The 24,183-nt window shown below is 43.6% G+C and overlaps 1 protein-coding gene across 3 annotated transcripts in view; it reads right to left on the reverse strand.

Annotated features, from left to right (window-relative positions):
* Nucleotides 1-24,183, reverse strand: part of TIAM1 (TIAM Rac1 associated GEF 1) — a 665,813-nt gene that overhangs the window by 625,379 nt on the left and 16,251 nt on the right. Inside the window, exon 3 of one of the 3 annotated variants that reach the window (XM_081558048.1) lies at nt 22,405-22,520. The exons of the other annotated variants lie outside the window; for them this stretch is intronic. The gene's annotated coding sequence lies outside the window, so the exon portion shown is untranslated. The remainder of the gene's footprint in view (nt 1-22,404; nt 22,521-24,183) is intronic. 3 annotated transcript variants of the gene reach the window in all.

Raw genomic sequence — 24,183 nt, forward strand, 5'->3', positions numbered from 1 at the left:
AGATCAGTAAATAAAACTGTTACCAGCAATGCACCCTCAGGTCTCCAAATGAAAACCAATTTGATTTTTTTCACCTCCACCTACCCCAGCCTGATATTTTTTTTTTCTTTTTTTTGTGGCCATGCATCACATAGGATCCTAGTTCCCCAACCAGGGACTGAACCCATGCCCCTTGCAGTGGAAGCCCAGAGTCTTAACCTCCGGACCCCCAGGGAAGTCCCCCCAGCCTGATCTTTAATTCGTCTACTGGATAAGATGTTAGGGAAACACTCGAATGAATTTTTGGCCAACCCAAGACACGGGAAAGAAGAAAGGCACGTCTTGAAACAAACTACACTGACTGTATGGTGGTGGGTCTCTGGATGATTTACCAGATCGAAGCTTATTGAGAGTCTCTCCTCGCTTACCAACAACACTCATGGTTGCTGCCACTGGTGCTGGGGGTGGGGGTGGAGGACCAGCAGAGCCTTTCCCACGCCTCCAGGACCTGAGCAACGTGCAATAGACAGAACACGCCGGAGCCTGTGTCTGCAGCTCCACCAGCCTCAGACCACGCGTTTCTTCTGCGTTCTGCAGAAGTCTCACTGAAGGGTATGGAGAGACGCTTGGATCTTGGCCATGCAGCCTCAGCACAACAGTCACTTGTGCAGTGGGGCCCCAGAAATCTACCTCTCCCCTCGGAATAAGATGTCTCCATCCACATGACAGTGTTGCCCTTCCCCCCACACACACACTGCCTAGAGAGGCAGCAGTTAAAGCCAGAGTCTAGTGGTTAAAAGCAGAGATTCTGCCCTAAGTCGAATCCTGCCTCTGTTCCTTGCCAGCTGTGTGACCTTGGGCAAGTTACTTAACGTCTCTGTGCTTAATTGCCCTTGTATTAGTCATCCTGGGCAGCCATTAACAGAATAGTATAGATGAGGTAACTGACACATTTATTCTCCCTTAAAATAGATTAAAGAAATTCATTTTCTTCCAGTTCTGGAGACTAGAAGTTCAAGATCAAGGTGGTGGCCGGGTTGGTTTCTGATGAGAACTCTCTCGCTGGCTTGCACACAGCTGTCTTCTCACTGTGATTTCACACAACCTTTCCTGAGAGAGATCTCTGATGTCTCTTCCCTCCTTTTTTTTTTTTTTTGGCCACACCATGTGGCACGTGGGATCTTAGTTCCCTGATCAGGGATAGAACCCGAGCCCCCTGAACTTGGAATGCAGAGTCTTAACCACGGGACTGCCAGGGAAGTCCATTTTCCTCTTCTTATGAGGACAACAGCCTTAATGGACTAAGCCCCCACCCTTACGGCTTCATTTACCTTAATTACCTCCCATACACCTTCCCTGGTGGCTCAGATGGTAAAGAATCCACCTGCAATGCAGGAGACCTGGGTTCAATCCCTGGGTTGGGAAGATACCCTGGAGAAGGGCATGGCAACCCACTCCAGTGTTCTCGCCTGGAGAATCCTATGGACAGAGAAGCCTGGTGGGCTACAGTCCATGGGGTCGCAAAGAGTCCATAGGGGTCACAAAGAGTCGGACACAACTAAGTGACTCAGTACCTGATTCAACCAGCATTTAAAACTGCCTCCTCCATGCTGTGTTACATCCGGAGTGGAAGGAGCTTCCCCAGGCTTCCAAGGTGCACAGTGAAAGAGGCAAAGGGGTCAAGTAAGAATTAAATACTGCCTGCCAAGCTGGAAGGGCGGTGCTGGCGATTCGTTGGTAAAGAATCTGACTGCCAATGCAGGAGATGCGGGTTCGATCCCTGGATCGGGAAGATCCCCTGGAGAAGGAAATCGCAACCCACTCCAGTATTCTGGCTTGGGAAATCCCATGGAGAAAGGAGCCTGGTAGGCTACAGTCCATGGGGTCACAAAGAGTCAGACACGGCTTAGGGACTAAACAACCATGAGCCTGTGGCAGGAACGAACATCCGGCTTCCACGCTGGAACCTGAGAATTTCTGTTTGGGGGCTGCTGCAAAGTCACAACAGTGGTGTCTCTAATGGGGTTTTAGAGTCTTGCTTCCTAAGCATGCACTGTATTCCTGCTGTATTCATTTCTGGGGCTGCCCTAACCAGGCACCACAGACCGGCTAGCTGACACAATGGAAACGGATTCTCTCTGCTGTTCTGGAGGCTGGAAGTCTGAGATCAAGGTGTGGGCAGGCCTGCTATCCTCTGAAACCTCTCTTTTTGGCTTGCAGGGGGCTGCCTTCTCACTGTGTGCTCACGTGGTCTTTCCTGCATGTGTAAGCATCCCTGGTGCCTCACACTCTGTCCTAATCTCCTCTTCTCATAAGGACACCCGACTTATGGGATTAGGGCCCACACTAAGGAGCCCCTTTTAGTGGAATCACCTCTTTAAAGGCTCCATCTCCAGAGTCACAATGAGGTCCTGAGTGTTAGGACTTCAACACGGGCAGGTGGCGGGGCAGGGGCGGGGGGTGGTTTTGCACAATTCAGTCCATAGCAATTACCAGCTTCACAAGGTGGAGAATCAACACAACAGCTGGGGATTCAAAATCATCATCCGACACCCTTTGCCCATCGTGTTTGGGTGAATCTTCTTAGCTGAGCCACCCTTTGTTGTATTAAATTGAATTCTTTGGTTGGTTCCAAGGGTCACTGAAAAGGTGTCTTCTCAGAAGCCTTTCCTTTCTTCCTTTTGAAAAGAAAGGGGAAAACGTGTTATGGAGAAATCTTTAAGTGTTTCTTTTAAAAGCCTGAGAGTGAAGGACAATCACGAGTATACAGCTTTAGAATCAAAAACGGGTAGGAGCCCCAGCAAGTAGAGGGAGCCCCAGGCAGGAGGCAGAGATGTCTCGGCTTGGAAAAAGTCCCCTTTTCTCACAGGGTTCTGAATGTTCCAAATTATTCCATGTCTGTGACTCAGCTCTATCTATAGGTTCCTTTCCATAGCTGCATCATTCATTCCTTTCACCATTTACATTATTATTTTTTTCTTTTTTTCTTTCTAAAACAAGTGTTGCTTTGATCATCTCAAAACTTGTGGTATGTAGGAAGCAACATTCCAGGCTCTTGGAATCCCTGTTATTGCAAATGATTTTCCCAGAAGTCTTCCCCTGTATATTTCTTTATTACATCTATATTATTTCTTTGGACAGCTGAGGGAAATATAAAAGGTTCACAACTATTTCTCCCCTAGTCACCACTCTAAGATAATTCCTGATTGGAAATAAAGAGCTTGGATATTATCGTTAAGTCGTTTCTTTTTTTTTTTTTTTCTTTGACTTCACTGAATGATTTTATTTTTATTTCTAATTGGAGGATAACTGCTTTACAATGTTGTGCTGGTTTCTGCTGTACAACAACATGAATCAGCTCTAAACATACATATATTCCCCTCCTTCTTGGGCCTCCCTCCCACCCCACTCGTGTAAGTAATTTCTCATAGCCATCTAATAAAAGACAAAATAATCCCTCCTGGTCAAAAAAACAGAAGAAAACAGAAAGAATTGTTTCATGTAATAAACACTGGCTTTTATCCCAAAGAGAAAATGTACACAAAACAGCGAAATATATGAGCATAAAACAGTATGCTGACCTGGATGTTATCAATATGATTTTTAAAACTAAATAAAAGGTTGTTGTAGCATCACCATATGTACACTATCAGGTGTAAGATGGATAGCTGGTGAGAAGTCGCTGTTAGCACAGGAGCACAGTCTGGTGCTCGGGGATGACCTGGAGGAATGGGGTGGGGGGAGGGGAGGGAGGTAAGGGAGGGGATGTACCTATAACTACAGCTGAGTTGTGTTGTGGCATGGCAGAAACCAACGGAACATTGCAAAAATTAGAAACATTTAAATAAAACTGCTCACTTTCCAGCAAAAACAAAAAGAATCGAATTTTGTTTCTGCTTGACTGACTTGCTACATTAGTTTCCAATTACTGCTGTAACACATTACTACAAACTTGAAAAGACACAAAGGTATTATCTTAGGGTTCTGGAGGTCAGAAGTCTGAAAGGAGACTCAGTTCAGTTCAGTTCAGTTCAGTCGCTCAGTCGTGTCCGACTCTCTGCGACCCCATGAACTGCAACACGCCGGGCCTCTCTGTCCATCATCAACTCCCGGAGTCTACCCAAACCCATGTCCATCGAGTCGGTGATGCCATCCAACCATCTCATCCTCTGTCGTCCCCTTCTCCTCCCGCCCCCAATCCTACCCAGCATTAGGGTCTTTTCCAATGAGTCAACACTTCGCATGAGGTAGCCAAAGTATTGGAGTTTCAGCTTCAACATCAGACCTTCCAATGAACACCCAGGATTGATCTCTTTTAGGATGGATTGATTGGATCTCCTTGCAGTCCAAGGGACTCTCAAGAGTCTTCTCCAACACCACACTTCAAAAGCATCAATTCTGCGGCGCTCAGCTTTCTTCACCGTCCAACTCTCACATCCATACATGACCACTGGAAAAACCATAGCCTTGACTAGACGGACTTTTGTTGGCAAAGTAATGTCTCTGCTTTTAAACATGCTATCTAGGTTGGCCATAACCTTCCTTCCAAGGAGTAAGCGTCTTTTAATTTCATGGCTGCAGTCACCATCAGCAGTGATTCTGGAGCCCAAAAAAGTAAAGTCTGACACTGTTTCCACTGTTTCCCCATCTATTTCCCATGGAGTGATGGGACCAGATGCCATGATCTTAGTTTTCTGAACGTTGAGCTTTAAGCCAACTTTTTCACTCTCCTCTTTCACCTTCATCGAGAGGCTCTTTAGTTCTTCTTCACTTTCTGCCGTAAGGGTGGTGTCATCAGCATATCTGAGGTTATTGATATTTCTCCCAGCAATCTTGATTCCAGCTTGTGTTTCTTCCAGCCCAGCGTTTCTCATGATGTACCCTGCATATAAGTTAAATAAGCAGGGTGACAACATACAGCCTTGACGTACTCCTTTTCCTATCTGGAACCAGTCTGTTGTTCCATGTCCAGTTCTAACTGTTGCTTCCTGACCTGCATACAGGTTTCCCAAGAGACAGGTCAGATGGTCTGGTATTCCCATCTCTTTCAGAATTTTCCACAGTTTATTGTGATCCACACAGTCAAAGGCTTTGGCATAGTCAATAAAGCAGAAATAGATGTTTTTCTGGAACTCTCTTGCTTTTTCGATGATCCAGAGGATATTGGCAATTTGATCTCTGGTTCCTCTGCCTTTTCTAAAACCAGCTTGAACATCTGGAAGTTCACGGTTCACGTATTGCTGAAGCCTGGCTTGGAGAATTTTGAGCATTACTTTACTAGCATGTGAGATGAGTGCAATTGTGCGGTAGTTTGAGCATTCTTTGGCATTGCCTTTCTTTGGGATTGGAACGAAAACTGACCTTTTCCAGTCCTGTGGCCGCTGCTGAGTTTTCCAAATTTGCTGGCATATCGAGTACAGCACTTTCACAGCATCACCTTTGAGGATTTGAAATAGCTCAACTGGAATTCCATCACCTCCACTAGCTTTGTTCGTAGTGATGCTTTCTAAGGCCCACTTGACTTCACATTCCAGGATGTCTGGCTCTAGGTGAGTGATCATACCATCGTGATTATCTGGGTCGTGAAGATCTTTTTTGTACAGTTCTTCTGTGTATTCTTGAAAGAGACTCACTGGGCTCAAAAAGAGGTGTGTGGGCAGGGCTGCATTCCTTTCTTGAGACTGTCTGGGAGAATCCTTTTTCTTCCCTCTTCCAGCTGGCAGAGGGGGCCCACATTCCCTGGCTCGTGGTCCCTTCCACCTCCAAAACCAGCTGTAGCCAAGGGCATCTGTCTCACGCTGCATCACTCTGACAACTGAGTCTGTGCTGCCTCCTGCTTCCACGTTTAAAGACTCTTGTGATTATATTGTGCCCACATGGATAAGCTCCCCATTTCAAAGTCAGCTGATCAGCAGCCTTAATTCCATCTGCAATCATAGTTCCTCCTTTCCATGCAACATAACATACTAATAAATTCTAGGGATTAGAAAGTGGACATCTTTGGACCATTATTCTTCCTACCACACTCACTTTAGGGGAAATAATGCAAAGAAGGTGCATTTCAGGAGTGGTGAAGGTTATTTTTATTGATTATTTATTTTAAAAGTATTAATAGATTTTACTTTTACCTATTACTGTTTTTGTTTTTTTTACTTTTTTTAATATGGCCTTTAAAAAAATTTTTTTTTTGTTTTTAGACATTCTGTGTACGGCATCCAGGATCTTAGTTCCCCAACTAGGGACTCAAACCTTGCCCCAGGCAATGGAAACACAGAATCTTCATCACTGGACCGCCAGGAAAGTTCCTATTTTTTTCTACTTTTTTAATTGCCCATTTTCATATTGAATATTCTGACATTTTCTTACTGGTTTATAAGGGTATTTTTTCCTACCACTCTTAAAACTCAGGTTCATCAAGTAACAGGGTAAACTTCAGGAATAACAACTCTTTCCTAGGCTATAATCCTTTTAGAAAGGAGATAGAATTTATCAAATTAAAAAAAAAAGAAATGGATTATGCTGGCCTGAAGAAAGGTTCCTGTGTGTCTCTTACACACCTTCTTTGCTATTGTTGTTTAGTCACTAAGTCATGTCCGACCCTGTCCTTCACCGTCTCCCAGAGTTTGCCCAAGTTTATGTCCATTGAATCGGTGATGCCATCCAACCATCTCATCCTCTGTTGTCCCCTTCTCCTCCTGCCCCCAATCTTTCCCAGCATCAGGGTAGCCAAAGTATTGGAGTTTCAGCTTCAGCATCAGTCCTTCCGATGCATATTCAGGGTTGATTTCCCTAAGAATATTCAAAGAATATCCTAAAGGAAATCAACCCTGAATATTCTTTGTTAGGAGGTGTGTTTTTCGTAGGGGCTTCCCTGGTTGCTCAGATGGTAAAGAATGTGCCTGCAATGCAGGAGACCTGGGTTCAATCCCTGGGCTGGGAAGATCCCCTGGAGAAGGGTATAGCTTCCCACTGCATTTTTAATAGGTGTGTGTGTGTAAAGGGAAGATTCTTTTCAAATTAGATCCTTTGAAGAAAAGTCTCTGAGGAAAATATTTTCATCAAAGATTGCTACTATCTTAGGTGGGCCTTACTCATTAAAATACACTTACTTGATGGAGTATGAAATGGCAACCCCCTCCAGTATTCTTGCCTGGGAAATCAAATGGACAGAGGAGCCTGGCAGACAACGGTCCATGGGGTCACAAAGAGCTGGACAGACTGGGCACACAGCGTGCACACACACACACACACACACACACTTTCTGTATAGCAATAATACATTGTTATTGGTTAATAAAGTTGACCAATATGAAAGAAAAAAAAAGATGCTACTTGGAACTTCCCTGGTGGTCCGGTGGTTAAGACATCTGCCAGTGTGGGGACACAGGTTCGATCCCTGTCTGGGAAGATTCCACATGCCACGGAGCAACTAAGCCCATTCACCACAACTACCGAGCCCAAGCTCTAGAGACCCACGAGACACAACTACAGAAAGCATGCACAGCAGCAGCGAAGACCCAGCGCAACCAAAAGTAAATAAATAAAAACGTTTTAAAAAGAAAAGAAAAAAAGCTTCTAAAAAAATACAGGACCTCCTTGGCAGTCCAGGGGTTAGGACTCCACACTTCCACTGCAAAGGGGCATTGGGTCCATCCTTAGCTGGGGAACTAAGATCCCACATGCCACGTGTCATGGCCAAAAATGAAAATAAGGTAAAATACACTTACTTGGGACACAGAAAGGAGACAGAGAGGAGCTAAGGGTCAGGGGGCATGTTCCAGGGGAGGCAGGAGCTGCATTAGGGATTAGCCTGCAGGGAGAGCCCTAGGGATCAAGAGCCTGTGGGGAGGAGACGGCCTGGATGAGCATGGGGGGTGCGATCTTGCTGCTGTGGGGTCTCAAGGAAGGGCCCAGCCCACCCGGGGGCGAGCTCAGAGCCGGGCTGGCCCTTTAGGATGAAGAGGGGTGCAGGAGGGAAGGCTAACTGGATGCCAGCTACCCTGAGAATTGGATGAATCTCGTGGAGGCCACTTTCTGCAGTGAAATCAGCTTCTGAAGAAGGCTCGTAGCTGTGAGCTATCAGTGGACAACTTCCCAGAAACTGTGGGAGAAAACTCTCCGGTCCTAAAGGGGAACCCAGAGTCTACCTGAGCTTCTGCTCACCTGGGGAAGCCACTAACGTCTCAAAGAAGGGAGCATCTGTGTGGCCCAAAGAGCACCCCAAATCCTGTCTGCTCCCTTTCTGCCCTGGGCTTCCATGATCTTACCTCTCAAAGGAGGGGTTCCTCTTGATGTGGGAAAGAAACAACCTTCTCACTGAATCAGGCCCGTGAATGGGTAGCCATACCCTTCTTCAGGGGATCTTCCTGACCCAGGGATGGAACCCACGTCTCCTGCGGATTCTTTACCACTGAGTCACCAGGGAAGCCCTCAGTCCCTTTTTTGTTGCTGTCGTTTTTGCTTAATCATGTCAAACACACTGATTTGAGTCTCTGCCTGGTAGTTCCATACTGAAGTTTCAGGAGGGTTAAATTTTCGGTTTGTCTGTTGTACTTTGCCCATACTGGATTTGGGTTATGAGTGTGTCTCCAGCAGAAATCTTGGGCAGCTTAGGTTTGAAGTTGTATTCTTCTAGTTTTACATGTTTCTCTCAGGAACTCTAGAGAGATTCACCTAGAACCACTTTTTTATGCTGACATCTGGATGTTGTTCTTCTTGTTCTTGTTTCGTTGCTAAGTTGGGTTCGGCTCTTTTTAGACCCCATGGACTATATAGCCCACCAAGCTCTTCTGTCCATGGGATTTCCCAGGCAAGAACACTGGAGTGGGTTGCCCTTTCCTCCTCCCTCAGTGTTTTAAAATTTCGAGACTTTGTTGCCAATATTCAAAAAATTGAGAGAATTCTTCAAAATTCAGGTTTCTGGATTTTTTTTTTTTTTAGAGCAGAAGATCTGTCCAGATTCAGCCTAAATCCCTTCAAGGCCACAGTCATTGGACATGTTACAAGCCCCTCGATGTGCCAAGATTCTCATCAGGGCTCCAGCCTCTGGGAGCATGTACTTGGGCAACTGCTAGATTTTGAAACATATTCAATTATTTGAACATGACTCCTACGTTAACTCTCTTTTGTTTTTAATGTCAATGAATCAGCTAACCTTTTATGAAGCCTGAAGTGAACAAATTTCTCAATTACACGTTCTTTGCTAAGTAGTAAATATGAATTTGAAAATGAGGAGGAAAGCCCAGTGAGGCATACTTCATCCAAAGCAATCCCCCAGCACATGGTATTAGTGGGTATGAGTAACACTTCTGTTCTTAAAAAACCAACATCAATGACACTCATGACATGTTACAGAGTAATTGCATATTTGTTGTGGATCAAAACCCTTAGTATGAACCAAGAGTAAGACATGACATTTAAAAACACTCTTTTACTAGAGAGCACTCTATCTGCAAAGTCAAGCTACTCAAGGCAAGTGGCAAGTTGGCGTTCTGATGTGTTCCCTGGTGATTTGTGTTGAGATGTGACTTATTCCCAATCTTAGTCACCTTAACTCAATACATGAGCTACCATTGGTGCAAAACCTTCAGCATTATTTGTCTCCACTGTGAGGAGACCTCCTAGGAAAACAGTATCACTAGAAGAGAGGACAGATGTTCTTGGTGGCCTTCATTATATTTCCTCCTTGATATTGGAACACAGATTTTGCTCAGATGGAATGCAGCCAACCCTGGCACATCCCTAGGGGTTACATCATGATTGAGCTCAACATGGCAAGGATACCAATCCATTTTGATGGACTTCCAACTTGTTTTGCAAATACACCAGCCAAGCTTCCTAGTCTCTTTACTGACACTTAAGGAAAACTTCTGGCATGCTTTTGAAAAAGATAATTTGTTTCCTGATAAAAAGAGACAAATGCAGGAAGACAGCCTGCTGGTGCCTCTCTTCTCCTTTCTTTCAGAGCTGCAGCAGCCATATTGCGACCATGAGGTGACTGTTACACAAATGAAAAACCAACCAGGGTGAAATAAAAATAAGAGTCTGAATACTGGATGATATGGATGATCATCTGAGCCATCTCTGTACATGTGCATGCCTCTGTCCAAGCCTTTTTTGCTGAGACAGAGGTATATTATCTAGTTTATTAAATTTATATTTTTATTATGTTTCTTATTATTCATTTAGATTGTCTATTATGAGCAGCTAAGAATATTCCTAATTGATGAAGAATTTTGGAGAGCAAAATGCATTTAATATCACAAAAAATAAGATAATTCCCTATAATTTAGAAAAAGGCTTTGCCTGGGTTAACAATCTTGTGTTAATAATGAACCCTGTTCTGTCTCAGGCACCTTTTCAACCCAAATCCTACTGACCACATACTTCCTGGTTTCTCTGAAGTATGTCAGAGTCTTAGGACTTAATGCTCACCTGGGTACCACGTTGAGGATGTCCCTCCACTCATTTTTAACTTAATGATTGGACAGGCCACTATTTTGGAACATTCTATATAATACAGTAGAGCAGAGAGCACAGTCCATCATCCCAGAACACGGACCAAGGCTTCACCATTTGCAGTTTCTCATAATCCACGTCTGCCTTTTATTTGTTTTCCTGCCATCCTTTTCTCACCTTCCCCTTAACTCCATCATGTTCCCAACACCCCCCAAACCTGCTTCCCTGAAGGTCACCAAGGCCCTACCAGTCAATCTCAGGGTCTTCACTCCTCTCCACTCCGGGGTCTACATTCAGTGCTCATCGTGGGGTCCACTGAAGTCCAGCCTCTTTCCTGGAACCTGTTCCTTAGCCCCGCGGCCTGAGAGAGCTGGTCCCTGATCAGGGCTTTGGGCACCCCTCTTCGTTAGAAGTGACCAAAAAGCAGCAGTCAGACACCCGGGTCATCTCTCCCTGGCTGGACAGCTTTGCCTGAGTCATTTAACTTCTCTCAGCTTTAATGGGATTAGCCGGTGAAACAGCTGCTCCATGTCTCCAGAAGAGGCAAATTTGGGGGCAACAGCTCAGCCCACACCCCCTCCTCTGAGACCCGCTCCCACCATTGGCTTTGACAACCGTGTGAGTGCTACATGACCCTAGGGAACAGATGACCGGACTGGTGGGCGATGCCCAAGGACAGCAACACGTTGGCTGCTCAGTGACCAAATGTGTCTTTTTTTTCCTAGAAATCCGAGCAAAGAGGCCCAGAGAACATGGTTTAATAGTGGGCGTGGGAATTAAAAAGTGCGGATGCCAGGCTGGACAGCCATCTTTCCCATGGAGCACAGCAATGAGCAATCAGACACCCGCAGCTGCTGAGATGAGGCGCACGGAGCAGATGGACAGACAGGACACGGCGCCTGCAGGACTGGCCTCATCCCAGTGCCCCATGTCTTCCCGAGTTCCCTGGATTCAGCTGGTCTTGGGTTCCAGGAGATATTCTCAACTCTTTAGAGACCACCCCCTTGTCACTTATTCTAACTCACCTGTCTATTTGATCCTTTCAACTAAAAAGCCTTGACCAGCAGAGAGTCTCATGTAGGCATGATGAAGACAGATAACTGGGATACCTATTTTCAATTCAACAAAAGATCTGCCTCCCTTGTGAAGCTTCTTCAGTGTTGCATCGGCTCCCGGAAGAACCCATAAAGCACATTCTGAGTGGTCATTATGGGTTCAGCCTTGACGGGCCTGGTTGGGCTTGCTAAAGCGGAGAAAGGCATTCACTACAGCCACAAAAAGTCCATCACACAGATGTAGGCAAAGTGTAGGGAAGGGTGGAGTCACGGGACAGACTGAGAATAGAGAGCCACCTGAGTTGTCATTTTGGACACACATTTCCTCTCCTTTGAATGCTAGGAACTCTTTCTCAAAGATAACCCATCCCATCTGACCGCAGGAGAGCTCATTCTTACGCACCACCTGCAGCAGGTGGGTGGGCACAGTGACCCTCAGTGGCCAATCCCAGCCCACTGCATTCTCCGTGTCATTGTGGTTGGCTGAGAGGTGGGCTTCACAGTTGTGACTCCTAACCTGGCTGGACCAATCAGAATCTCCCCTCCAGTTTTGCTAAGGGAACTCTTGGGGGAATGACATTTTTCCCTAGATCATAAGCCATGAAGAGTGTAAACTGAGAGCTGTTAGGGGCAATCTTGGCCTCCGTGTGGAGAGCTCTGGACAAAGAACATGTCCCAGAGGAAAAGAAGGGATCACAGAGAAGGAGGGGGTTCAGGAGTCCAAATGACATCAACTGGACTTCTGAATCTAGCTATACCTGAAGCCGTTCCCGACTCTTACTTATATTGCTCTGTTATAAGAAAACAATATATCTCCTTTTCTTTCCTTATACTGGTTTGATTTAAATGTATGTTACTTGCAAAACAAAAACAAACATATTGACAATGAAAGGTAAGGAAGAGAGGTGGAAGTAGGCTTGGACAGGATGAGTGGTCTTTGAGGAACACTTTCAGGGAAGTTTGCCTTGTTATGGTAAGTAGGTTCTTCCAAGTTGTCAGTAAGAGATGCTGTAACCCAGCTTCAGTCTGACTCTTCCATTGATGGGCTGAGGGGTCCTGCGAGCATCGTTTCCTTTAACTGTGAAAAGTGAAGGTGAAAGTCACTCAATCTCATGCGACTCTTTGCGACCCCATGGAGTGTAGCCTGCCGGGCTCCTCTGTCCATGGAATTCTTCAGGCAAAGAATACTGGAGTGGGTAGCTGTTCTCTTCTGCAGGGGATCTTCCCAACCCAGGACTCTCCTGCATTGCAGGCAGATTCTTTACCGTCTGAGCCACGAGGGAAGAAACAATATTTCATTTCAAACCATCAATGTAATACGTTTAGACAAAAGAGGCTATTAGTCTTGGACTTGGAGAGGGCTGCTTCCATTATCACCAAAATATGTTCTCTTCCTGCTTTCTTCTGTGCACCCTGCGCCTCTCCCTGAATTCTTAGATATAAACTAGAGTGCCTGGCACCAAGCGGTAACATCCAGGATTCTTTCAACAGCATAATTCAGTATAACTGACCACCCTCCAGAGCTTGCACCTTTGCTAAAGCAAGCAGCACATTCCAACAGAAAAAGTGCAAAGAGAGCTGAGAAAACATTAGAGACCTTGATTCCAGTGATTTTTAAAAAACTGGGCTGGAGGGACTCCCCTGGTGGTCCAGGGGTTAAGAAATCCATCTCTCAATGCAGGGGATGTGGGTTTGACCCCTGGTCAGGGAACTAAGACCCCCCCTCCCCAGAGTCAGCTAAGCCCATGCGCTGCAATGCACAGCCAAAATAAATAAAGTTCAAAAAAAATAATAAAATACATAATAAAATAAATGAAATATAATAAATAACATTGTAAATTAATAATATAATATATAATAATATAAATAATAAATAATAATAAAATAATAAAATAAAACTGGGCTGGAGAAAAGATCGTCTGTCCATGAGTAGAAGACAGAGAGTAAAGGGGGAAGATGGAAGATGCAGAGAGCAGGGAAGCAGGAGGAGATACGGGGGGGAGGAGGTAGCACAGGCGGGAGGAGGAAGCTAAGAAGCACGTGGAGAGATGAGCAGGAAAGAACATGAACTGTGAGCTCCTCCTCTGGGGCCTCCATAGGCAGGGACAGTCACATCATTTATGGGGCCCAGTACCCACGCCAGTATTCTTGCCTGAAGAACCCCATGGACAGAGAAGCCTGGCAGGCTACAGTCCATGGGCTCATAAAGAGTTGGCCATGACTGAGGCAACTTAACACGCACATGCAAAGCCCAAGTGTGGAGCTGCAAGCAGATAGAGTGGGGAGGGGGAGGTCCCTGGAGAAAGAGAACCAGCCATGGCTTTCTTGACATCAGAGAAGCCATTTTGACCTAAGCCATTTTGTGATCTAAGCCGGGCCCAGTGCTTGCCCCATGAACAGGTCTCAGCAATCAAGGATCTTAAGGGAAGTGAGGGAAGGCAGAAGGAAGGAAAAGCTGTCAGGAAACAGCAGTTGAGCAATAAAACAGAGTTCTAGTTCCTCTTCAAGTGAGACAGATAAGTAGATAAAGATCTATAACTACTTGATACATGTCCTTGCATTCTGTAGGAACAAAGCCCTCCTCTCAAGGGGAGGAAAGAATGATGATGTTGACCCTCCTTACTTCATTCAACTAAAGGACTCTCTGTCAACCTTGGGCCCAATTCTATGCTAAATTTTCCTCTGCCCAACCTCCTTCATGAATTTGCACAAACCCTTTTGCTTAAAACTTCCCCAGTGTTGCTGTTTGGGGAGACATTACTTTGGAGAAGATCCCAGGTGTTATTCTTACTGCTGCAAGTAATAAATCCTTCCTTCCCCTATCTTTGACTTGGTTGTTCCCATGGCTCAACCCAGTTTTCAGGTAACAGAGTCCCGTTGTTCAGAGCTTACTAAGAGTTTCAAGATGGTGGCAGCAGAGCATGAAAGCAATCGTGGGTCCCATGACTGACTGTGCAGTCGCTTGCCATGAGGCTGGTGCTGTCTTCAGGGCAAGGTGAGCTAGATCAGGATTTTCACGGGATGTTCTGTAAGTCTCAGATATTCCAGGAACAAAAGGTTCCTTCATCTCCTATCTGGGAAGCAGGGCACAAACCTCATTCATTTTTCTTTTTAATCATAGGGTTTTCTGTTTTGTTTTGTTTTTTCAATTGGGATATAGTTATTTTACAATGTTGTGTTCGTTTTTGCCGTACAATGAATATATATGAATATATATGTACATACAGTCCCTGCCTGAGAGGGTGTGGAGAAAAGAGAACTCTCTTACACTGTTGATGGGAATGTAAATTGGCACAGCAACTATGGAGAACAGTACGGAGGTTCCTTAAAAAACTAAAAATAGGACTACCATGTGACCCAATGATCCCACTCCTGGGCATATATCCAGAGAAAACCATAATTCAAAAAGACACATGTCAGGCTTTCCCTGGTGGTCTAGTGGTTAAGAGTCAGCCTGCCAGTGCAGGGGACACAGGTTCGATTCCTGGTTTGGGAAGATTCCACATGCCTCGGAGCAACTAAGCCTGTGTGCACAGTTCCTGAAGCCCCCTGCCTGAGCTCCACAACAAGGGAAGCCACTGCAGTGAGAAGTCCGCACACCACATTGAGGAGTAGCCCCACTTGTCTCAACTAGAGAAATCTAGGGTATAGCATTGAAGACCCAATGCAACCAAATATAAATGAATAAATCTTAAAAACAAACCAACAAACGTGCACCCCACTGTTGACTGCAGCACTCTTTCCAATAGGCGGGACATGGAAGCAACCTAGATGTCCATCGACAGATGAGTGGACAAACCTCATTCTAAAAGATCCCCTACTCACATGAACACCTCCAAGAAGTCCTGTGGAAAAGAAGCTTCTGTGACTTTGTTTAAACTAGCCTATCTTATACTGACTTGACCATGGAAACACTGTCCCTCTAATACTCCATGTTAATATCCCACAGAACCCATTTTGCAAAATGCTTGAAGTGCTAGATGACCTTGAGGTTCCACAAGGTCACCCACAGCAGCCCTTCCCAGCCTGAGATTTGATGCTCAAGAACTGGTTGTGCTTGGCCTTAAGGTGACATCCACTTCCTTGTGCTAGAGTGGGTGGCAGGGGGAGGGTCAAAGGAGGGCTGGAATAGCCCCCAGAGTTTGCTATGCTATGCTATGCTAAGTCGCTTCAGTCGTGTCCGACTCTGTGCGACCCCATAGACGGCAGCTCACCAGGCTCCGCCGTCCCTAGGATTCTCCAGGCAAGAATACTGGAGTGGGTTGCCATTTCTTTCTCCAGTGCATGAAAGGGAAAAGTGAAAGTGAAGTCGCTCAGTCGTGTCCGACTCTTAGCGACCCCATGGACTGTAGCCTACCAGGCTCCTCCGTCCATGGGATTTTTCCAGGCAAGACTACTGGAGTGGGGTGCCATTGCCTTCTCCAGAGTTTACCGTGGCTGTAAAACCTGTAGGAGGTTCTCCAAGATGAGATATCCAATTCCCCTAAACTCCCCTCCATGTAGACACAGAAAAGCCTTTGCTTTAATCTAAATGTACTCAAAATGTTTCCTCTTCATGAATGCCTAATGTCCCTGCAAATTTTTCAAAGGGAATTTGGCTACTATGTGTGGGGCAGGGACTCCATGGCTATGGTAAATAAATACTGATACAAAGTTTGTAGGAGCCTTGCAATGGCAGATCATTGTATCCATAATATATCATTGTTTGCTGGGGAGGAGTTATGCCCAGAACTCGGTATTTCCAGTAGCTTTAATCAGGAACCCAGGAACTCCTCAAATTTAAACCATTATCCTTGACAGAAAGTGAAAAAAAGTGAGTCGCCCAGTCATGTCCAATTCTTTGTGACCCCAAGAACTGTAGCCTGCTAGGCTCCTCTGTCCATGGAATTCTCCAGGAAAGAATACTGGAGTGGGTAGCCAACTCCATCTCCAGGGGATCTTTCCAAACAGGGGATTGAACTCTGGTCTCCTGCACTGCAGGCAGAATCTTTACGGACTGAGTCACCAGGAAGTCCTTGACAGATAACCATCAGTTAAATCTCAGTGTGGTTGAGAAGAGCAAGGTCAGATGGAGAAGAGACCCCAGGTGTGTTGTTTGGGTTTTTTTTCGGTTTGTTTGCTTCTCCACATAGAGTAGGGTAAAGACTGAAGGTTTTGAGCATAAGCTCAAGGTTGGATCTTTTCTGTTCTTTCCTCTCTTTGTTACAGTGGACAAGTTACTAAATTCTCTTCTCTATGCTTTTGTCTTATCATCTGCAAAATGAGAATAACAGTGGTGTTAAAGATGTTTCTAACAGTAAGACAAGGCATGAGAAAGCCCTCTAAAAATCCGACTGCAGCAGGCTTTGCTAAAGCACTTCCTACATTCTGATTACAAATGTAAAGAGCCCAATTTTCACAGTGAGGTGTGCGCTGATGATTTTTAAATCAGAAAGAAAAAAAGAGTTATGAAAATACTCAGCAAGAATTCCCCCCTCGGTGGTCATTTGGCTTGAAGGTTCAAACTATAACCAAATACTATGAAATATGCTTAAAGCCCCCTTGACACGCATGCGTGTGCACTGTCATGTCTGACTCCTTGGGACCCTCTGGACTGTAGCCCACCAGGATCCTCTGTCCACGGCATTTTCCAGGCAAGAATACTGGAGTGGGCTGCCATTTCCTCCTCCAAGGGATCTTCCCAACCCAGGGATCTGAACCCACATCTCTTGCATTGGCAGGCGGATTCTTCACCACTGAGCCACATGGGAAGATTTCCCCTCTTCCTTTCCCTGAATCCTGATGAAATTCATCAACTGGGTCTTAGCAAGGAATCAGTTCAGCAGGGACGCTCAGAAGGCGCTGCTGCCACCTGCTGGCTTGGAGTGGTATGACACCTGTGCTTTACACAGACAAAGGGAGATTGTCTAAAACCCCTAAATGGAATCCGAGAAACCGGGGCTAGAGGGAGGTCTTCTGACCTGGAGCCTCACTGCTCAAACTGTGGTCCTCTGGCCAGCAAGCACCACTGGCATCACTGGAAGCCTGATGGAAATGTAGATTCAGACTGCATTTTAATAAGTTTCTCCACCACAGACATAGGAAATAAACTTACAGTTACCAAAGGGGAAAGGGGAAGAGTAAAGGAGGAATTTGAGATTAGCATACACACACTAAAATAAAATAATGAACAAGGACCTAATGTAAAGTGCAGAGAACTATACTCAATATTTTATAATAATCTATAAGGGAAAAGAATATGAAATATATATACATGTGTGTATGTATATATATGTGTATGTGTATGTATGACTGCACTAATTTGCTGTACACCTGAAACTAACACATTATAAATCAACTAATACTTCAATTAAAGAAAAAAGAAATGAAGGATATATCAACCCCTCAACAAATAAAATATTGCATTAAAAAATTCTCCAGGCAATTTATATGTGCACTGGAGTTCAAGAAACATGTTCTGGAGGATTTACTCTAGTGACTAAAGGTCAAAGCAATATTGCATAGGAACCTGGAATGTTAGGTCCATGAATTAGGTCCAATTGGAAGTGGTCAAACAGGAGATGGCAACAGTGAACATCAACATTTTAGGAATCAGAGAACTGAAATGGACCAGAATGGGTGAATTTAACTCAGATGACCATTATATCTACTACTGTGGGCAAGAATCCTTTAGAAGAAATGGAGCAGTCCTCATAGCCAACAAAAGAGTCTGAAATGCAGTACTTGGATGTAATCTCAAAAACGGCAGAATGATCCCTTTTCGTTTCCAAGGCAAACCATTCAATATCACAGTAATCCAAGTCTATGCCCCGACCAGTAATGCTGAAGAAGTTGAACAGTTCTATAAAGACCTACAAGATCTTCTAGAACTAACACCCCAAAAAGATGTCCTTTTCATTATAGGGGAATGCAAAAGTAGGGAGTCAAGAAATACCTGGAGTAACAGGCAAATTTGGCCTTGGAGTACAAAATGAAGCAGGGCAAATGCTAACAGAGTTTTGCCAAGAGAACACACTGGTCATAGCAAACACCCTCTTCCAACAACACAAGAGAAGACTCTACACATGGACATCACCAGATGGTCAACACTGAAATCAGACTGATTATATTCTTTGCAGCCAAAGATGGAGAAGCTCTATACAGTCAGCAAAAACAAGACTGGGAGCTGACTGTGGCTCAGATCATGAACTCCTTATTGCCAAATTCAGACTTAAAAGTGGAGAAAGTAGGGAAAACCACTCGACCATTCAGATATGACCTAAATCAAATCCCTTACGATTATACAGTGGAAGTGACAAATAGATTCAAGGGAGTGGACCTGATAGACAGATTGCCTGAAGAACTATGGACATTCATGACATTATACAGGAGACAGAAATCAAGAACATCCCCAAGAAAAAACAATGCAAAAAGGCAAAATGGTTGTCTGAGGAGGCTTTACAAATAGCTGTGAATAGAAGAGAAGAGAAAGGCAAAGGAGAAAAGAAAAAATATACACATTTGAATGTAGAGTTCCCAAGAATAGCAAGGAGAGGTAAGAAAGCCTTCCTCAGCGATCAATGCAAAGAAATAGAGGAAAACAATAGAATAGGAAAGTCTAAAGATCTCTTCAAGAAAATTAGAGATACCAGGGGAACATTTCATGCAAAGATGAACACAATAAAGGACAGAAATGGTATAGACCTAACAGAAGCAGAAGATGTTAAGAAGAGGAGGCAAGAATACACAGAAGAACTATGCAAAAAAGATCTTCATGATCCAGATAACCACAATGATGTGATCACTCACCTAGAGCCAGACATCCTGGAATGTGAAGTCAAGTGGGCCTTAGGAAGCATCACTACGAACAAAGCTACAGGAGGTGATGGAATTCCAGTTGAACTATTTCAAATCCTGAAAGATGATGCTGTGAAAGTGCTACACTCAATATGCCAGCAAATTTGGAAAACTCAGCAGTGGCCACAGGACTGGAAAAGGTCAGTTTTCATTCCAATTCCAAAGAAAGGTAATGCCAAAGAATGCTCAAACTACCGCACAATCGCGCTCATCTCACATGCTAGCAAAGTAATGCTCAAAATTCTCCAAGCCAGGCTTCAACAGTATGTGAACCATGAACCTCCAGATGTTCAAGCTAGATTTAGAAAAGCCAGAGGAGCCAGAGATCAAATTGCCAACATCCGTTGGATCATTGAAAAAGCAAGAGAATTCCAGAAAAACATTTATTTCTGCTTTATTGACTATGCCAAAGCCTTTGACTGTGTGGATCACAACAAACTGTGGAAAATTCTTAAAGAGATGGGAATACCAGACCACCTGACATGCCTCTTGAGAAATTTGTATGCAAGTCAAGGAAGCAACAGTTAGAACTGGACATGGAACAACAGACTGGTTCCAAATTGGGAAAGGACTACATCAAGGCTGTATATTGTCACCCTGCTTATTTAACTTATATGCAGAGTACATCATGCAAAATGCCGGGCTGGATGAAGCACAAAAGCTGGAATCAAGACTACCAGGAGAAATATCAATAACCTCAGATATGCAGATGACACCACCCTTATGGCAGAAAGCTAAGAACTAAAGAGCTTCTTGATGAAAGTGAGAGAGGAGCATGAAAAAGTTGGCTTAAAACTCAACATCCAGAAAACTAAGATCATGGCATCTGGTCCCATCACTTCATGGCAAATAGATGGGGAAACAATGGAAACAGTGACAGACTTTCTTTTCTTGGGCTCTAAAATCACTGCAGATGGTGACTTCAGCCATGAAATTAAAAGACACTTGCTCCTTGGAAGAAAAGTTATGACCGATCAACCTAGACAGCATATTAAAAAGCAGAGACATTACTTTGCCAACAAAGGTCCATCTAGTCAAAGCTACTGTTTTTCCAGTAGTCATGTATTGATGTGAAAGTTGGATTATAAAGAAAGCTGAGTGCCAAAGAATTGATGCTTTTGAAGTGTGGTATTGAAGAAGACTCTTGAGAGTCCCTTGGACTGCAAGGAGATCCAATCAGTCCATCCTAAAGGAAATCATTCCTGAATATTCATTGGAAGGACTGATTTTGAAGCTGAAACTCCAATACTTTGGCCACCTGATGTGAAGAGTTGACTCACTAGAAAAGACCCTGATGCTGGGAAAGATTGAAGGCAGGAAGAGAAGGGGACGACAGAGGATGAGATGGTTGGATAGCATCACTGACTCAATGGACATGAGTTTGAGTAAGCTCCGGGAGTTGTTCATGGACAGGGAGGCCTGGCGTGCTGCAGTCCTTGGGGTCACAAAGAGTCGGACATGACTGAACTGAACTGAACTGAAAGGTCAAAGAGGAATTCTAAAAGTAAGACAAGACATTAGATAAAATAAAAAAAGAAACCCATGTAGGGATAGGAACTCACAGAAAGTTTAGCACTTCTGCTGTATTTAGTTCAAGCCCTGTCACCAACAAGTAAACTGAATGCTTTGCCCCACAACTCTTTTTTTCTTAATTTTATTTTCTAATTAATCTTTTGAAAGCTTTTTTTTTCTTCCACAGAACTATTTTTATAATTTTATAATAATAATTACCCTGGAAAAGAGAATTCCTTCCCATTCCAGAAATTTTTTTTTTACTATTGTATCTTCTGAATTATTGTCTTAGAGAGTAATTGATTACAAGCAACAGAAAGGAATTCAGGGAAATATAAACAAAACAGTGTATTTGATGGATATGGTGGTAGCTTATAGAATCAAAGAAAAAGCTGAGCAATGAGGTCTGAGAAAGGACAGGAAGCTGGCATTTCCAAGGTGACACCTTCAGGACACACCTGTGCCCACTGTTTTCGGCCTTGCCGCTATTGCTGATCAGAATGCAGATTCTCAAGATGGAGAATCTGTTCAAACCCGCTTGGATCAGGCCTGGCCCTTGGAGAAGGAAAGCCTGGGTCTTTTGATTTCAAGATTCACTGAGCAAGTATCTAATGAGGAAAACTGTGTTTAGTGGGCTTCCCTCATAGCTCAGTTGGTAAAGAATCCGCCTGGAATGCAGGAGACCCTGGTTCAGTTCCTGGGTTGGGAAGATGTCCTGGAGAAGGAAAAGGCTACGCACTCTAGTATTCTGGCCTGGAGAATTTCATGGTCTGTATAGTCCATGGGGTCACAAAGAGTCAGACACAACTAAGCGACTTTCACTTTTCATTTTCATAGTCAACATCTACCGTGATTGGTTGGGCATGGCAATACCCATGTCATTCCAGTTATTATATATTTGGACTATCACCCCTGCAAAGAGGTGGGTCCCCAAGGAAAACTGAGGGGTTTTAGCTGAAAAATAAGGAATGGATAATTGGCAGGCAAAACCAAATGTGGTTTTCGGTACACATCTCTATTGTGAAATAGACATGCACCCACAAGGTACTGATTGAAGAAGATATTGATAACATACTTCCTCTAAAAACCATGTATCTGTACGTATTATTCCAAGAGCTATTCAGAGGTTAAGGAGAAGGAGGATATTTTTAATTCCTTATGCAGACAATTGGAGCACTCAGTGAAATCTTGATGATCTTTGGCTAATCTACTTTCTACTACATCATCAGATTAAAACAGAAATTAAACAGTGGAAAGGGCTCCTGCCTGCCAAGACTTCTGGTGTACATCACCCCTCTAACATTCTAATGTATTCACAGGAAATGTTTTACAAATGGTGCGAGGTTTTTTTCTTTTTTAAAGAAGAGAAAATAAAAATGATTGTGTAGCCATGAAAAATACATTCTGTTACCAGAGTCCCATCACAGTTCTTTCGAAAAACATCTCGGGGGAATAAATAGCTGCAGTCTCATAGCAACATTGAGTTCAACAATGCTCAGAGCTGAAAGATATTCTTGGGTTAGAAATTCATGCCTACAAAAGGATGGTAACCAGAGTTACTCACTGTTAATTGCAGATAATAAAGCCAGTCCACAGCTAGGAGAAATGTGTCAGTCAGGTAGTCCTTCTTGCTTCCTTGCAATTTGGGAGGACTGACCCCATAAAGCTGAATAAATGAACCTGTATGTCATAGAGAGAATTCCATGACATACCAGTAACCTGACAAAGGCTTCTTGGCTGGTCACCGCCTACAAATAGCTAATGATAATGAGGGTGATGTTGATAAACAGCATGAAGGGAAAAATGATGGAACTCCCTCCCCATAGATGCTTCCTATAGATTTATTTCTATAAGCAGTGCTGTAGCATTAACTATGTCTTATTTCTCTGCTTTAAAATTGTATCATGAAGTCAGATAATCTATTTTTTGTTGGAAAACATTAGTTTCTTATCAAAATATACAAGGATAGGGGCCTTCCCTGGTGGTCCAGTGGTTAAGAATCCATGCTCCTCCTGCAGGGGGTCCGGGTTCAACCCTAGTTGAGGAACTTAGATCCCATATGTGGTGCATCCATGGCACAAGTAATCAGTAAATGCACATTTCTTTGATCTTGTTTTATCTTTAAAATTTAAGTGGTTTTTGCATTCTATGCCATGATCTGTCCTTGTATGTTTTACTTATTCATTTTTTGCCTCACTGCATGTGGGTGAAGTTGAATATTACTGGTTGAATATCCCTGGTTGAATATTACTCAACCAGGGATCGAACCTGCAGTAGAAGTCGGGAGTCTTAACCACTGGACCACCAGGGAAGGCCCCTATCCTTGTATATTTTAATTAGAAACTAATGTTTTCCAACCTAGTGACTATAACAAAAAGAGAAACAGATCCACAGAAATGGAGAGCAAACCAGTGGGGAGAAGGAAGTGGGGAGGGACAGGAAAGGGATAGGAGATTGAAAGGTATAAACACTATGTATAAAATAGATAAGCAACCAGGATATATAATACAACAGAAGGAATGTAACCAACATTTTATAATAACTACATAACTATAAGTGGAATATAACCTTTAAAAATAGTGAGTCGTTATGTTGTACACCTCAAAGTTGTATAATATTGTACATCAACTATACCTCAATAAAAAACAAATAATACAAATTATGACAGCATATGTGATTACTTACATGTAGAATCTAAAAAATTATCCAAGCGAATTTATTTACAAAACAGAAACAGACTCACAGAGGTAGAAAATAGACTTCTGGTTACCAAAGGGGAAAGTGGGGAAAGAAGAGAGAAGTTTGGAGTTTGGGATGAAAATGTACACACTAGTATATATAAAATAGATAAACAACAAGGTCCTACTGTATAGCACAGGGAACTATAGTCAATATCATATAATAACCTATAATGGGAAAGAATCTGAAAAAAGTATATACATACACACACACACACACACACACATATATATATAAGTATATACATATATATATATACATATGTATCTGGATCACTTCACTGTACACCAGAAACTAACACAACATTGTAAACAAACTATGAAAATGCAAAGTATTAGTCCCTCAGTCATGTCTGACTCTTTGTGATCCCGTGGACTATTGTCCACCAGGCTCCTCTGTCCATTGGATTCTCCAGGCAAGAATACTACAGTGGGTAGCCATTCCCTTCTCCAGGGCATTTTCCAGACCCAGGGATGGAACCAGGGTCTCCTGCTTTGCAGGCAGATTCTTTACCATCTGAGCCACCAGGGAAGCCCAAACCAGCTATACTTCAATTAAAATTTTTTTTCTCTAAACAGTAAAAATAAATAAATACACAATTTTT

The sequence above is a fragment of the Giraffa tippelskirchi genome, chromosome 2, assembly GCF_054371585.1.
Source record: "Giraffa tippelskirchi isolate mGirTip1 chromosome 2, T2T-mGirTip1v1.2.pri, whole genome shotgun sequence".
In the NCBI taxonomy this organism is placed as follows: domain Eukaryota; kingdom Metazoa; phylum Chordata; class Mammalia; order Artiodactyla; family Giraffidae; genus Giraffa; species Giraffa tippelskirchi.